At 39.9% G+C, this 15,455-nt stretch overlaps 1 protein-coding gene and 1 pseudogene across 4 annotated transcripts in view; one reads left to right on the top strand and one right to left on the bottom strand.

Annotated features, from left to right (window-relative positions):
- Positions 1-15,250, bottom strand: part of LYPD6B (LY6/PLAUR domain containing 6B) — a 155,524-nt gene extending 140,274 nt beyond the window's left edge. The window contains exons 1-2 of one of the 3 annotated variants that reach the window (XM_074336047.1): positions 15,128-15,243; positions 2,379-2,536 (exon numbers count right to left, since the gene is read on the bottom strand). The gene's annotated coding sequence lies outside the window, so the exon portion shown is untranslated. Of the gene's footprint in view, positions 1-2,378; positions 2,537-15,127 lie in introns of all 3 variants that reach the window. The other 2 variants (XM_074336034.1, XM_074336038.1) reach the window with 2 other exon arrangements.
- On the top strand, positions 7,338-7,682 carry LOC109450276 (large ribosomal subunit protein P1; annotated as a pseudogene). Its single transcript, XR_002137826.2, has one exon. The product of XR_002137826.2 is annotated as a large ribosomal subunit protein P1 (transcript).
- Positions 15,251-15,455: the final 205 nt, after the last annotated feature.

Raw genomic sequence — 15,455 nt, 5'->3', positions numbered from 1 at the left:
GGTTGCCAGGGGCTGACGGAAGGAGGGAATGAGAAGTGACTGCTAATTAGTATAAAATTTCTTTGTGGAATCATGAAAACGTTCTGGAAATAGATAGTGATGGTGGTTGCTCAACTTTGTGAATATTCTAAAAACCACTGAATTATTTACTTTAAAAGGGTAATAATTTTTACAGCATGTATATTTATCTCAATTTTAAAATAAAATAATAATAATGAGATGCTTTCATATACTGCTGGTGAGAATGTTCACTGGTAGAACTTCTTGGAAGAGAGGTTTGGAAATGGGTATCAAATTTGACCAGATCATTTAAATTCTAAGATTTTATCCTCTGTAAATAATTATGAATGTCACAACTTTAGCTATAAATATTATCTGCAATGTTGTTTATAACGTTAAAATATAGGAAATACCCTGAAGGCACAACAGAGATTTTGTTAAATGAATTACGGTACATTCAAGCCATGGAAAATGAGTCAGCTATTGAAATTATGTTTATGATACATTGTTAACCGGAAAAAGAAGGAAATAAAATATGATATGAAGTATATTTTTGTGGGGTTTTTTTAAACTATACTATATGTATGTATCCATGCCTCCATATTAGAGAAATAATAGAACTAGGCTGTCTAATACTATAGCTATTAACCACATGTGTATATTTAAATTTAAACTAATGGAAATTAATAAAAATTAAAAATTCAGTTCCTCCATTACACTAGCCACACGCCAAGTGCTCAACAAACACCTGAGGACAGTGGCTGCAGCACTGAACAGTACAAAACATTTCCATCATTGCAACAAGTTCTACTGGAATGAGCTGATACAAAAGAATGCACACCAAGTGGCCTCATAATTTTCTTCCTCTTTGTTTATGTTTATTTCCCCCCTTTTCTGTAATAAACATAAATGTTTATAACAAAAGAGTATTTTTGTTTTTTAAAGATTCGAAGTAAACTGAACTGGGAAGAAGGGACCTGGAAAATTACTCTCTTGGTGCAGACATTGCCCACCTCTGCAAATGGAATGAGTCACTTTGATCTTGGCAGCAAAGGGGCTAGTTCTGATAGCCTCTCTTGCTGAGACCGTATGTCTCCGCCCTCTGAACTAGGGGTAGTGAGGAGATGGGAGCAACCCCAGGCAAGAGCACCAGAGACTACCTCTGTTCTTACCCAAAGTTCAGCAGTTTTTCAAGAATAATGCTACTCAGATTGTTGTATGCCTTTGATGGATCACCAGAGTGATAAAATGGCTGTTTCTGCTCATTTTGTCCAGATTTATAGTTGCTTTCTGGAGAAGAGGATTTGCAACCTCCTTACTTGGCCAAAGCCAGAAATCTGGCCTCCTCATACAGATTTTAAAAAATAATAATCTTGGTACTGCAGGAAGCTTGGGGAAGAGGCACTCTCAAGCTTTAGGTGATAAAATAGGTTAGTTCATGTTTTCCGGAGGACAATATGGAAATATATATCTAGAGCCTTAAAAATATTATAGCCCTTTACTCAATTATGTCGCTTCTAGAAACTCTATTCTAAGGAAATAATCATGGATGTGCTTCAGAGATTTAGCTACAAGCATATGCATGACAGAGTTGTTTATGATAGCAAAAAGCTGAGTTCAACCTAGACATACAAGATACAGCCTCACAATGAAACAGTATACCAGCCATTAAAAATAATGCTGTGCAGAAATATTTAATTACATGGAAAATGTTTATAAAGGTTAAGTTTAAAAAAAGTTTTAACACAGTGTGAAAAGTATCATTTCACTTTGTTATACACACACATACACACACGTGCTTAGAAGAAATGAGAATGATTAAAAGATAAAGTGACTATCTCTGTGTAATGGGAAAATAGCTGATTGGGGAGATAATCTATTATTGTCCACATTTTCTATAATGAACATGTATCATTGTGATAATAAGGAAAAAATAAAAGTATTGTTTTTAAAAGATGAAATCACATGATTTTAGACAGGAAATCTTTGTACTTAGAACTTGAAATAAAATTATTGCTATAGTTGAGTATTTCTACATTTTGCTCTGGGTTTCCTGGCTTCTAAGGCACAAAGAGAAATACAAGGAATTACATAGGTCTCCCAGGAGATAAACAGCCATTCTGGCATTAGATTCTAAGAGAAATGTGTGATGCACACCTCTCAGTGAGCCTGAAGTGTAGCACAGCCCTCACCGCTATTCTAACTATTCTTGTAGTTGTTTAAGAATCAAGGTCCTCATACTCTGCTAAGGAACAAATAACACACACACACAGTGCCTATTATTTTTTCATAAAGTACTTCCACCCCTATTTTCTATCATAGCAAAATAGTATCAAAATGAATGAGATGTTTGCAATATGACTCCAAGGACGCAATACCTGGCTTTTATGCGATATTTTGACGGTGACACTGATTCACTATGAACGAGAACACTCAGAAGATTGTCTCGCAGATGAAGTGGATCACGAATGAAGAGTGGTAGATGCAGTATACTTTAAGGACGTATGTGTCTTAATAATACATCCAATCGAGCCCTCTGAGAAGAGAAAGTAGAAAAAAATTAGGTCAGTGGCTACGAATGGTTGCTCTAAACTTGATGGAAGTCACGCAGAGGTAGAGCCAGAGCTACTGGCCCTGAAATGGCCCTGGCAAGCTGACCCTCACTGTGACAATTAGTAGCTTCCAGAACAACACTCAAACTCACTCTCAGTGCCAGAGTCTCTGAAGGCTCAGAGTTTGGGGTGGGGGGTGGGGGCAGGAGTTGAGCCTGTCACCTTCTGTGAATGTCTATCCTGCTATAGAAACAGTTTAAATTACATTTCCTTCTGTATCTTACCTACATTTTCTCTCAGATCCTATGGATCCAAGTCACTCCCAGTGAAAGCAGAGTTTTCATAGAACTTGGGAGACTACTAAAACAGATTTCTTCCCACCTCCAAATACCTTCCACTCCATATGTCTGATATTTACCTTCAAGGCCAAAATCAAGTCTTTCTTACCTGTGTGACTTTTCTTTCACCTGTGACCTCTAAGAGCACATACCCACTACACAACTCATTGACACTCATCTTGCATGTCATGTGTCCCCAAATGCTCTGTAAGCTGTGAAATACGGGCATCTCACCTAGAACCAGTCACAGTATCTCATGCACGAGTATTAAGGGGACAAGTTCATCTAGATTACCCAGTCTGTCCATTGCCCAAAGTAAATAGAGGGCTATTAAGCCCTTGTGTCAGCAAGTTATAAATAAGGTCAGTAGCAAAACCGTTAGCAAAGCAATGGTGCTAAAAGGCCAAAGTTTCTTGACTGTGAACACAGTTCTTTAAGATTACCTCAACAAATTATGTTTTTGTACTGATCACTACTTATGAACAAAAAGAATGAACTGTTTTTCTTGACATCTAAGGAGTTCACAGTCTCTTAGGAAAAAAAAACACATGTATAATAGTTAATTAGGATAACATGTTATTAATATAAAAAAAAGTGGGACACATAAAAATTACAAAGAAAAGCCATCAACAATGTTCAAGAGACGGCTTCAACTGACATCCCACTGAATTTGAGCCAGTGACTAGAAATGGTGTCCAGAAAAAGTCAAGGAACTCTTCCTCTAGTCTGAATGGATCTGCCCACCTGCAGAGCCCTGGCCATTCATTTGCGGAAGACACCACACACTGAAGTCCATCTAGTGTGAGACACTGGCCAGAGTGGTGAGAAAGCTGAGACAGCCAAAGGAACCAGCACTACACCAGGCACAAGAAAACTCGGAGGTGCCAGAAGAGCTGTCTTGAAACCTCTGAAAGCTTATCTGCTGGATTATGGGCTGGAGAAGCATTTTTCATCCAGCAAAAAAACAACTCACTGGTGGGTCATGATAACAATGTAGAAGTACAAGACTTACAATAAATGCTGTTTCATAAAGTGCTTCTCATGGGTATGAGTGTGCGTGCACACACGCACAGACATGCACACACATGTGCACTGGGTCACGCAAACAGATTTCTTTCCAAACATTTTACAAGGCTATTAATTAGACAAATCACTTGGTAAATTATAGAAGGATACATTTCAATTCAGTAAAAGGAAAACACTTGTAACAAGTAAAACTATCACACAATGGGGTGTATTATGTTGAATAGCAGAGAGTTTCCAGTACCTAAAAGACTGCATCAGCCCCAAAGCCATAGTTTGTCATGGAGGATATTCATGTTAATTAGCAGAAAGTGAAATGAGAAGAACTCTAAGTTTCCTCCCCATTCTATGAAACTATCAGTAGATCACTGGCAATTAACTACCACTGAAGGCACAATTAGAAGGAAAACAATTCCACAGAAGTCACCAGAGTGAATACATACAGCCTGAAGTTTCATTTGGGAGTTTATACTGGAATAGCACCTTGTGAAAGGAAAAGTTGTAAGTGATACTTAGCCCAGGAGGTCTCAGTTTAGAAGTACATCAGAATCACTTGGGGATCTTTTAAAAGATACCCTTGCCTGGATCCATACATACCATGTTTCCCCAAAAATAAGACCCAGAGGTGTCCCAACTTTTTTCAACGTTTTTCACCAAGGGCCATATGCGGTAAAACACACAAACCCCCGGGCCACTCACTCAAGTCAAAGTATGTATTGCCTCACCTGGTTTATTTAAGTAAACTAAATATATTTTTGGAATTTGCTGCGGGCCAATTAAAAATGGATTGAGGGCCGCAGTTGGCCCACGGGCCGCAGTTTGAACACCCCTGACCTAGCCAGACAATCAACTCTAATGCATCTATTGGAGCAAAAATTAATATAAGACCCAGTAGTATATTAATTATATTATATTATATTATATTATATTATATTATATTATATTACATATTATACCTGGTCTTATATTAATTTTTGCTCCAAAAGATGCATTAGAGTTGATTGTCTGTCTAGGTCTTATTTTGGGAGAAATACGGTATATCAAGCAAAACACTAAAGCCCAAGAGTTTTATTTTGTTTAATGTTCCCCAGGTAACATTGAGAATCACTGATTCATATGTATAACATGTATCAATAACATTGCACAAAGCACAAACGGAAGGAAAACAGCACCAGGATTTTACATGAAGATCATAAAAAGAGCGAGCTAGAACACATCAAATCAAGGCTTTTGAATTCTGCTCATGGCTGGAAAGAGCATCACTCCTATGCATACAACAAATTAAAAGCCACACAGACTGCAAATTCATAACTTTGCTGAATCCATTAGACAGCTGAGGTCACAGGGGAACAAATTAGCCCAAAATCTAAGGAGACCTAAGCACCTGCAAAAAGATACAAGATATGAGCACTTGTTTACCTGAGCCAGATTCACATGGCCGCTGGCTAACAAGCATCAGGTAACAAATAATAATGGTATGCTGCTGAAATTGTTGAAAGAGCACAGAGACAGACCATTTTTGGGCACAGTGCAGAAGACAAATGTAAGGCTGACACTGAAACAGATACTGAGAAAAGCCCTATGGCAAACCAGCCCCAACTCTAAACTCAAGGTAACTCAAGAGGAATCTGAAGTCTGTGGTGCACTGAGGATAATCATAGCAACAACAAACTTCAAATCCAGTTTAACTCCTGACTAGAATGATCAGCCCTTTCTAGTAGAAACAGAAAGGCATACCCATTTCCATGCATAAAAACTATCTCAATCTCTAATGTCCTACACAAGATGTCACATTCTCGACAAAACATTACACAGCACACACATCCACACACACACACAAAAAAAAAATTACACCACCAAGAGACATAGCAATTAAAAGAACTAGACTCAGATATGACTCAAATGTTGGAAGATATCAGACAGATTTAAAATAACCATAATTAATTGTAAAAGACTCTAATGGAAAAGGTGTACAACATGAAAGATCAAATGTATAATTTTGACAGAAAGATAGAAACTATAATAATCAAATGGAAATGCTTTAAAGGCTAAACACTCTAACAGAAATTAAGAATGCTTTCAACAAATATTCTTCAATAGATTTGACACAACCAAGAAAAGAATCAGTGAACCTGAAAATAGGTCAGCAGAAATTACCCAAACTAAAATAAGAAGAGGGGATAAAAAGAATGAAACAAAAACAAACAAATAAAAAAACTGTCCAACAGCTGTGAAACAATACCCCAAAAAAATCTAACCTAAATGTAATCACAATTGCACAAGGAGAAAAGAAAGAATGGGGCAGAAGAAATATTTGAATAACTGCTGAAATTTTTTCAAAATCAATGATGCACACCAAACCACAGAGCCAAGAAGTTCAAAAATACCAACCAGGTTAAATACCAAGCATGTGTGTGCACACAGGGACACACACAGGCATATCATATTCAAACAGTTGAAAACCGAAGACAAAAAGAAAGTATTGAATGAGTGAGAGAAAAATGAAACATTAAATACAAAGAAACAAAGATAAGAATTACAGAAAACTTCTTCTCAGGAGGCAAGCAAATAAGTAGACAATGAAACATCTTTAAAGTGCTGGAAGGAAAAAAAATGCCAATCCAGAATTCTATACCCAATGATAATATCTTCCAAAAAATGAAGGACAAATGAGGACTGTCATAGACGAACAAAAACTGAAAGAATTCATTGCCAAGGCACCTACACTATAAGAATTGCTAAATAAAGTTATTCAGGAAGAATATGGGGCCAGACAGAAACTCAGATCTACACAAAGGAATGAAGTGCTGGAAATGGAATAAATGAAAGTCAAATAAACTTCACATTTTTCTTATTTTCAATTGCTAGAAAAGATAACTGAATATTTAAAGCAAGAGTCAGAAAACTATGGCCTGCAAGCCAAATCCAGCCCATCGTCTGTTTTAGTATGAGTTACAAGCTAAGAATGGTTTTATGTTTTTAAAATGTTGTTTAAAAACAGAAGAAAAATATGCAACAGAGACCACATGTGGCCTCAAAGCCTAAAATTTACTTTCTGGCCTTTTACAGAAAAAAGTTTGCTGACCACTTGTTTAAAGCAAAAATAGTAGCAAGGTTTTATTTATAATACACATAAAAGAAAAATGATAACAATAGCACAAAGGATGGAAAAGAAAAATCAGGAATATACTGGTGAAGGTCCTATACACTACACATAAAACAGTATATTACTCGAAAATGCATTCTGAGATATACATATATATACATATAACTGAAAAATGTTAAAGGCCCCTTTCCTCAGCTACCAGTAAGGTGTAAGCTGCTCGGTCCTTCCGAGGAAGCTAAGGCCGCATTGGGTGGGCCCTCACTTCATCTGGCACCTAGCACCGTGCCCGGCAGCACTCGCCCTGCACTTGTGGGCACCATGGCCTCCATCTTGGAGCTTGCCTCCATCTACTCAGCCCTCATCCTGCACAATGATGAGGTGACAGTCACGGAGGATAAGATCAGTGCCCTCATTAAACCAGCCGGTGTAAATGTTGAACCTTTCTGGCCAGGCTTGTTTGCAAAGGCTCTGGCCGAGGTCAACATGGGGAGCCCCATGTGCAATGTAGGGGCTGGTGGACCGGCCCCAGCAGCTGGCACTGCCCCAGCAGGAGGTCCTGACCCCTCCACCATTGCTGCCCCAGCTGAGGAGAAGAAAGTGGAAGCAAAGAAAGAAGAATCTGAGGCGTCTGATGATGACATGAGCTTTGGTCTTTTTGACTAAACCTCTTTTGTAACATGTTCAACTAAAAGCTGAACTCTGAAACAAAAAAATGTTAAAGATACATAAATAAGAAGTCCATAGTGGAGATAAAAGGCAATCATAAAAAATGCTCAAGAAGTAGGGAAAACAACAATAACATCAACAAGACAGATGGAATAATAGAAAACAGCATGGCAAAGTGATAGACTTTCATTAAGCCATATCAATATCATAGTAAGTGTGAATGATCTAACATACCAATTAAAAGACAGATATTGTCATATTGGCTAAAAAAGTATGCCCCAATTATATGAGGTTTACAAGAAACCCCCCATAAAAATACTGACATAGATTGGTTAAAAGGAAAAGAACAGGAAAAAGAATAGGATGTAAACATTAACCAAAAGAAAGCTGGAGTAGTTATACTATAACACCCAAAGGTATTAATATTAACAGGGATAAAGTGGAGTATTATACAATAAGAAAGGAATCAATTCTCTAAGTGCAAATGGATATGCACTTAAGAAGAGATGGTCAAAATATAAGAAGCAAAAAGTGACAGAACTGAAGGGAGAAACAAAAAAATCTATAATTTTAGCTAGAAACCCTAGCATTCCTCACTGTCATTGATAAAACAAGTAGACAGAAAATAAATAAAGACAGAGAAGACCTGAACAATTTTATCAAGCAGCTTGACCCAATATTTCTGGAGCATTCTACCCAACAATAGCAGAATACAAATTCTTTTCAGTGCACACTGAACATTTACCAAGACAGACCATATTCTGGGCCATAAAACAAACATGAACAAATTTTTTACAATAGAAAAAATGCAAATTATATTGCGAGATAATAATAAAACTGAACTAGAAATCAGTGACAGAAAAGACTTCTGGAAAATTCCCAAATATGTGAAAATTTAATGACATACTTTCAAATAACACATGGGTCAAAAGGAAGTCTCAAGGAAAATTTTTAAATATTTTAATTCAAAATAAATGAAAATGAAAATCACATTTCAAAATTGTGGAATGCAGCTAAAGCAATGGTAGAGGGAAATTTGTAACACCAAATGTTTATATTATAAACAGAAGAAAAATCTCAGATTAGTAATAAAAGCTTACTCCTTAAGAAAATAGGAGAGTAAATTAAACCTAAAGCAAGGAGAAGGAAGGAAATAATAAAGAACAGAAATCAACTGAGTTAAAACAGAATAATAAAAGACAAAATTAATGAAATCAAAATCTGGATCTTTTAAAAGATCAATAAAATTGATAAACTTCTAGACAGACTAAGAAAAAGATTAAAGACACAAATTACCAATATCAGGAGTGAAAGGGGGGATATCACTATAGACCCCACACATATTAAATAGATAACATAACACTACCACAAACAAGTCTATTTGCATAAATTTGACAACTCAGGTCAAGTAAACCAATTTCTCGAAAGATACAAACTACCAAAACTTATCAAGAAAAAAGAGGCAACCTGAATTATCTTGTATCTATTAAAGAAATTAAATTCATAGTTAAAAACCTTCCATCAAAGAAAACTCTAGTCCCAAATGGTTTCACTAATTAATTCTACCAAACACAGGAGGAAGAAAAAATACTAATCCTATACATTCTCTTCCAAAAATACAACACAACCAAATGGTATCTATCCAACAAACAAAAGGCTGCTTTAATACTGAAAATCAGTGTTATTCACCATAGTAAATATAAAGAAAAACCACACAATCCCTTCAACAGATGGAGAAAAAGCACCCAACGAAATTCCAAATCCCTCCATAATAGAATACAAAGGAAATTCCTTAACCTCATAGGGCATCTACAAAAAACCTCAGCCATCATCATAATTAATAGTGTATGATTATTTCCCCCCTATAATAAGAAACAAGGAAAACTCTTTCTCACTACTCCTGTTCAACATTGTACTGGAATTCTTAAGCAGCGCGATAAGACAAGAAAATAAATAAAAAGCATCCAGATTGGAAAGGAAGACATAAAACTGTCTTTATTCACAGATGACATCATTGTCTATGTAGAAAATCCCAAAGAATCTACAATAAATAAGTGACTTTAGAACAAATAAGTGACTTTAGCAAGGTAACAGAATATGTCAATATACAAAAATCAATTGTATTTTTACATATTAGCAACAAGAGCAACCCCAAAATTGAAATACTTAAGGATAAATCAACAAAACATGTGTAAAACCTATATCCTGAAAACTACAGCATACTGATAGAAAAATAAGAAAAGACACTTAAATAAATGGAGACTTAAGCTATATCGTGTACATGGATTAGAAGACTCAATATTATAAACATATCTATTCGTCCTAAATTAATCTATAGATCCCATGCAGTTCCATTTAAAATCTCAGCAGGAGTTTGACAAGATGGTTCTACAATTTATATGGAAAGACAAAAGAACTAGAGGAGTCATAACAATTTTGAAAAAGAACAAAGTTGGAGAACTTACACTATCTGCTTTCAAAGCTTATAAAGTCAGTAATCAAGACAGTGCAGTGTTGGCACAAAGTACGCATATAGATCAATGAAATACAATTCAGAGTCCAGAAACAAATAATTATACTTATGGCCAACTGATTTTCAACAAAAGTGTCAAGACAATTCCATAGGGAAAGGATAGTCTTTTCAACAAATGGTGCTGGAACAATTGAACTTCCACGTGCCAAAAGAAAAAAGAAAAAAAAAACTGTTGACTCATATACCTTATACCTTACACCTTATATAACACTTAGCCCAAAACGGATTATAGACTTAAATGTAAAGCATAAAACTATGAAACTCTAGAAGAAAATGTAGAAAAATTTTCAAAACTTTTGGTTAGGCAAAGAATTCTTAGCTACAACAATGAAAGTTTGATCCATAAAAAGGTTGATAAATTGGCTTTTCAAAATTTTAAAACTTTGCCCTGAAAAAGATCATTTTATGGGAATAACATGATAAGGCACAAATTGGAAAAAATTATTTGTAAGTCACATTTCTGACAAAGAATGTATATATAGATTACGTAAAGAATTTTCAAAACTTGACAATAAGAAAACAAACAACCCAGTAAAATTAGGTAATCAAAATTACCTCTGCATAGCACTTCTACGCTGTAAATTTTTATTTGAATTTGTATATTTTTTCCAGTCAGTTATAGAGCCAAACTTGTCACCAATTTTCATTTGTACCATATTATTTGACAATGGAATTGGGCTTTTGATCTCCATTAACCTCTGATACACTTTATATTGATCTAAAAAAAATAGTTTCCTTTCAACTCAGGAGATGAATTTCATATAAGTCCTTACTTAGTAAGGAGACAACTTTTCCTATCAAATAAAATCAGTTCTTTAAATAACACCAAAAAAGTTTTAACTTCCTGAGTCATCAAAATTTATTTTCTCACCTTTCAAAGAATGAACCCTGAGCATGAATCATCACATTTTTAATCACCATACTTCCTCCTTCCCCTGTACCAAAACTAAACAATTCCAGAACACCATGATGAAAGAAATGACCTTGATTTTCCCTTTGCTCATATTTCTTCACTTATTTCTCATCACCTGGTATATTTTGTAAGTCATTGTAAATCATGTTTGGGAACAACGTGAGGTATAACAAAGACATTCTGCATGAAAGAGATCCTCTAAGATCAAGTTATTCAATACGTAACTCTCTTCTTCCCAGTGAACATCTGTGTCTTTTTTTTTGCCCAATACCATATCTGCTCAAAGAATATTTCTCTGCTGGAAACCCGAGGAAAGAATAAACCTTGAAGATTTCCAGCACTATGGCTAATTTATTTCCAACGATTGCACTCCTTTCTTAACCTATGTTTTCATTATAGTACTTCTCACCACCTGGCATAGGAAACAGTAGATGGTAACCTCCATGAGAACAGAGACTTTTTCTTTCTTATGTGCTCTTTTATCACCAGCAACCAGAACAGTGTCTGGCACACAGCAGATGCTCAATATTTAAAGAATGAACGACTGCCCAAGGTATCTCTCCCTCACAACCTTCCAGTGATTCTGGCCAGCCCATGGCAGTACTGCCAATGGAAACAACAAAATATGCCGCTCTCACTCCCTCCTTTCTGCCAGGATTAATGACCAGATCTGTTTGCCAATTTCTATGCCAACTAGACACTGAGGATGGAGGATCAAGAGAAGTAGCATCCCAGGTTGCCCAATCTACTCCAAATGTCCACCAATGGTCACCAGTCAAATGGAAACAAAAAGCAGCACTCAACTCATACTGCACATGAAAATAGGCTAAATGCTTTAAAAGCAGTAGACAGAGGCTGGTTTCCTCCTACACACAACTACCGAGTAGTCACTCGTGATGCTCATTGTCTGCACAATTGTTTTCTAGTCCAGGATCTACCACTAAACTGCTTCCTCACCAAGTCCCAGTCCATTAGTTTGAAGGCAAGTAAATACTGAAATGAAGACGTGATTTAAGGGGGGCATGAGGGAAAGTGAAGGGAAGGTACTGGGGAGGGCTGGGGAGTGGGGGGCACCGCAGAACCGGCTGTGAAGCTTTTTCACACTACACACGGCCTGTCCTCGGCTCCTCCACCCCAACCCACCCCTCGAGAATGACCACCACAGAGTGAGCCACTGCTGCTGTTACTAATGGGACTACGAAAACCTCAGAAAAACCTTTCCAGGGTTTGAGTGTAAGTTCTTCGAGTAGAGGGACCAAGATTTATGCTCCTTAGTGACATCCAGAGCAGTATCTGACATAGGTACTCCTGCCTCTGCCTGCGTCTCCAGCCTCAGCTCCTTTCCTCCTCCCAGCCACACCCTGTCCGTCTCCTGTTATACTGAACTTTTCCTGACTGCCCCTTTGGGCCATGGCTTTCATCTTCTGTCACCATCTGCGGGAGACATGCTTGACTGCCTACCTCACAGCCCGAATGGCAGGCACACTTTTTTCCTTGCTAACAGAATTCTGATTTTGTTCCGATATGGAGCATCCATGTGCTCAAGGAAGATGAGCCCCTCCCCCAGCTCCAGATGATTGCTTGGCCAAAACATTCATGCCATTTTCTTCTCCTTTACTAGTAACTGGTTTAAGGTGGTCATGTGACCATTCCGGCCAGTGGTACCTGGCAATGGCACAGGGAACTTGTGGGGAATTTTGTCCTTTGTTATCTAGAGAAACACAAAGAAGCAAGCCCTGTCCCTCCCTTCCTGCTTTGAAGGCATGATGGCGGCCCAGTCACACTCTGGCAGAACAGAGAAAACCAAGAGAATCTTCAAGAACCCACCCTAGAGGTGTGACCACTTTGAATCACGCACCTCCAGACCTTTTACACAAGCTAGTAAAGTAACCTAAATAATGTTACTTACAACAGAAAGTGCCCTAACTGGTATCCTCCCACATGGCCTGAAAAGTCCCTCCAACTTTTTCTACTAGAGCAGTCCTACTCATCTCCATTTTAGACATTAGCAATAGTTTCCCTGGGAAATCTTCACTATATCCCCCATTAACCAGTCCCAGACGGTGTTGTCTGCACGTCTGCCTTTCCAGCTAGACTGTGAGCTTCTCAAAAGCAGGCATTTTCACCCGTGGCAGAGGCCTTGGCATATGCTGGGCATTTATTACATGTTGAGTGAATGAATGAACAAACAATAAATGAAAAGATGAACATGCAGAATACTTTCATGCCTTGGAAAAGACTTGATGACTCAGAGACAGATATGGCATCTGGGCAGCCTACACTCTGCTATGGACTTCATTTAGATGGTGGTGAGCACAGGTTGACATAGTGCAATGGCCAGGTCCTATTTTTATCTGTCCAGAATGCAGCCTTCTCATTAGGAACTGCCCCTCCCCAGTCCCCAGCAGCTGGGCTGGCACTGTCACAGTAGCTGAACTAATCCCTCCCAAACACTGATGACACCTGGGTAAAGTACCCACTTCTATGGTGGAAACCCACTCCCTGTCCACTGAGACGGCTTCGCCTTGCTTTGGGCTAGTATATGGACAAGATTTATTACAATGATGGAGGAGATGGAAGAGACTCCTCCCACCCCACCCCCTCTCTGAAGGAGCAGATAAGAGTGGAGGTGCCAGTGCTATGTATCACTCCATACTAAGAATCAGTCAGCACCGAGGGGAAAGACCTGCAACCTTATTGGAGCCCCTGGATCTAACTATGCCTGAAACTAAATCCCTCAGCCCTTTCATTTATGTGACCCAATCAATTTCTATATTGCATAAGGCAAGTTCCAAGTGAAGAAAACCCAACCCAAAGGAAAGAACTCCGACAAATACAGTCAGCAATGATGAGAGCTGTCTGCCAATAATCTTTCTGTCTGAAGGGCCCATGCACCAGCACCTCTCAATGCTGGCCTCTAGGATAGTGTCAGGAAGTAAGACAGCCCACAGCAGCCTAGCCAGGAAGAAGTCACAGTGGTTAAAAAAAAAAAAACTGCCCCCTCCCCCAAAAAAACACCCACCACCACCACCACCACCACGTTCCCTCCTAAAAGACAGTAATCTAAGCCTCCTGGATCTCCCTTCTGTTCAGAAATGTGTGGAGACTTCTGGAAGGCATAAAGTGTTACATTAACATCTAAAAAAAAATGGAGAGAACTTTCTCATCAAGCATTATGCTAGGTACTTTACAAGCATGATGTAACTTAAGGCTGTTCTAATGATTATAATATCCACTTTACCTTTTGAGTAAACTAGGATCAGCGAAGTTAAGCAATTCGTTCAGGGTAACACAGCTAGTAACTACAGTTTAAACACCATTCTAGACTTTTTCCACTTTATCACCCTGATTGCCAGGCGCTGGGAGTTGGAGAGCGCCCCTCCACCTCCAGCTCTCACAACGCCCCAGGGCACATAGACCTGCAGCCTTACAACCTAAGGTCCCTGGAGTCAGAGCAGCTTTGCACACTCAGCTTTTCGGAAGCCCCAGGTAACCCATGTGTAAGACGGTTATTCAACACCAACACCAAAAGTAAAGAGCCGAATACAGAGGGCATCAGCACGGCGCGGGCCCCTGGGAAGCGCCGCAGACTCAGGCAGGAGCTCGCTCCCCGCTCCAATGTCGGCCTGAACCCCCGCCCCAGCTCCAGGCTCTCCTCAGCAGTCCAGCCCCCCCAGCCCCTCTTCTTCTCACCAGCGCCACGAAAACAGTGCCTCCGCGGCACCCTGACCACTTAGAGAGCCACACAGTCCCCGCCCTGCCCGTGCCCCTAGTTCCTGCCCCGTCCAGATGTTCCCAGCTGTTGGTCCGAAGCCAGCTACTGGACTCCGACCCTCCGCTGCGCCGCGGTCCCCGCGCGCCTCGCTACCCGCGGCGCGTAGGGCGGGGCGCCCCGCATTGCCTGCCGCAGCCACGCGGCCCCACAGGGCCCCAGCGAGAGCTCCGCAAGCCCCCAGCCGACCACCGTCCCCGGCCCGCTGCGACCGCCCTGCTCACCTGCCCCGCCCGCGCCCGCGGGGCCTCTCTGCGCGCTCGCCCGGCTCCCGGCCTCGGCTCCGAGCGCGCCCGCCCGGGGCCGGCGTTGGCTGCGGCCGCGCGGGGCGGGGCCGGGCGCGGCTCCTCCCCGCCCCGAGACACCTGGGGCACCAGGACAGGGCCGAGGCCGGACAGGTGGGTCCGCCCGCCAGAGAGCAGCCCCGGACTCCGGCTCCGCTGGGAAACCTCACGGATCCTCCGCGGGATGGAAGGGCGGCCAGGGAGACTCCTTGTTAGGTGACACCTGGGACGCTTAGTGCTTGGGAAGCGGCGGGGAGCCAGGGCCGGC

Source organism: Rhinolophus sinicus, linkage group LG01 (genome assembly GCF_036562045.2).
Source record: "Rhinolophus sinicus isolate RSC01 linkage group LG01, ASM3656204v1, whole genome shotgun sequence".
Lineage (NCBI taxonomy): Eukaryota > Metazoa > Chordata > Mammalia > Chiroptera > Rhinolophidae > Rhinolophus > Rhinolophus sinicus.
The sequence above is the reverse complement of the archived record's forward strand: the minus strand, read 5'-3'. Positions and strand labels throughout refer to the sequence as shown.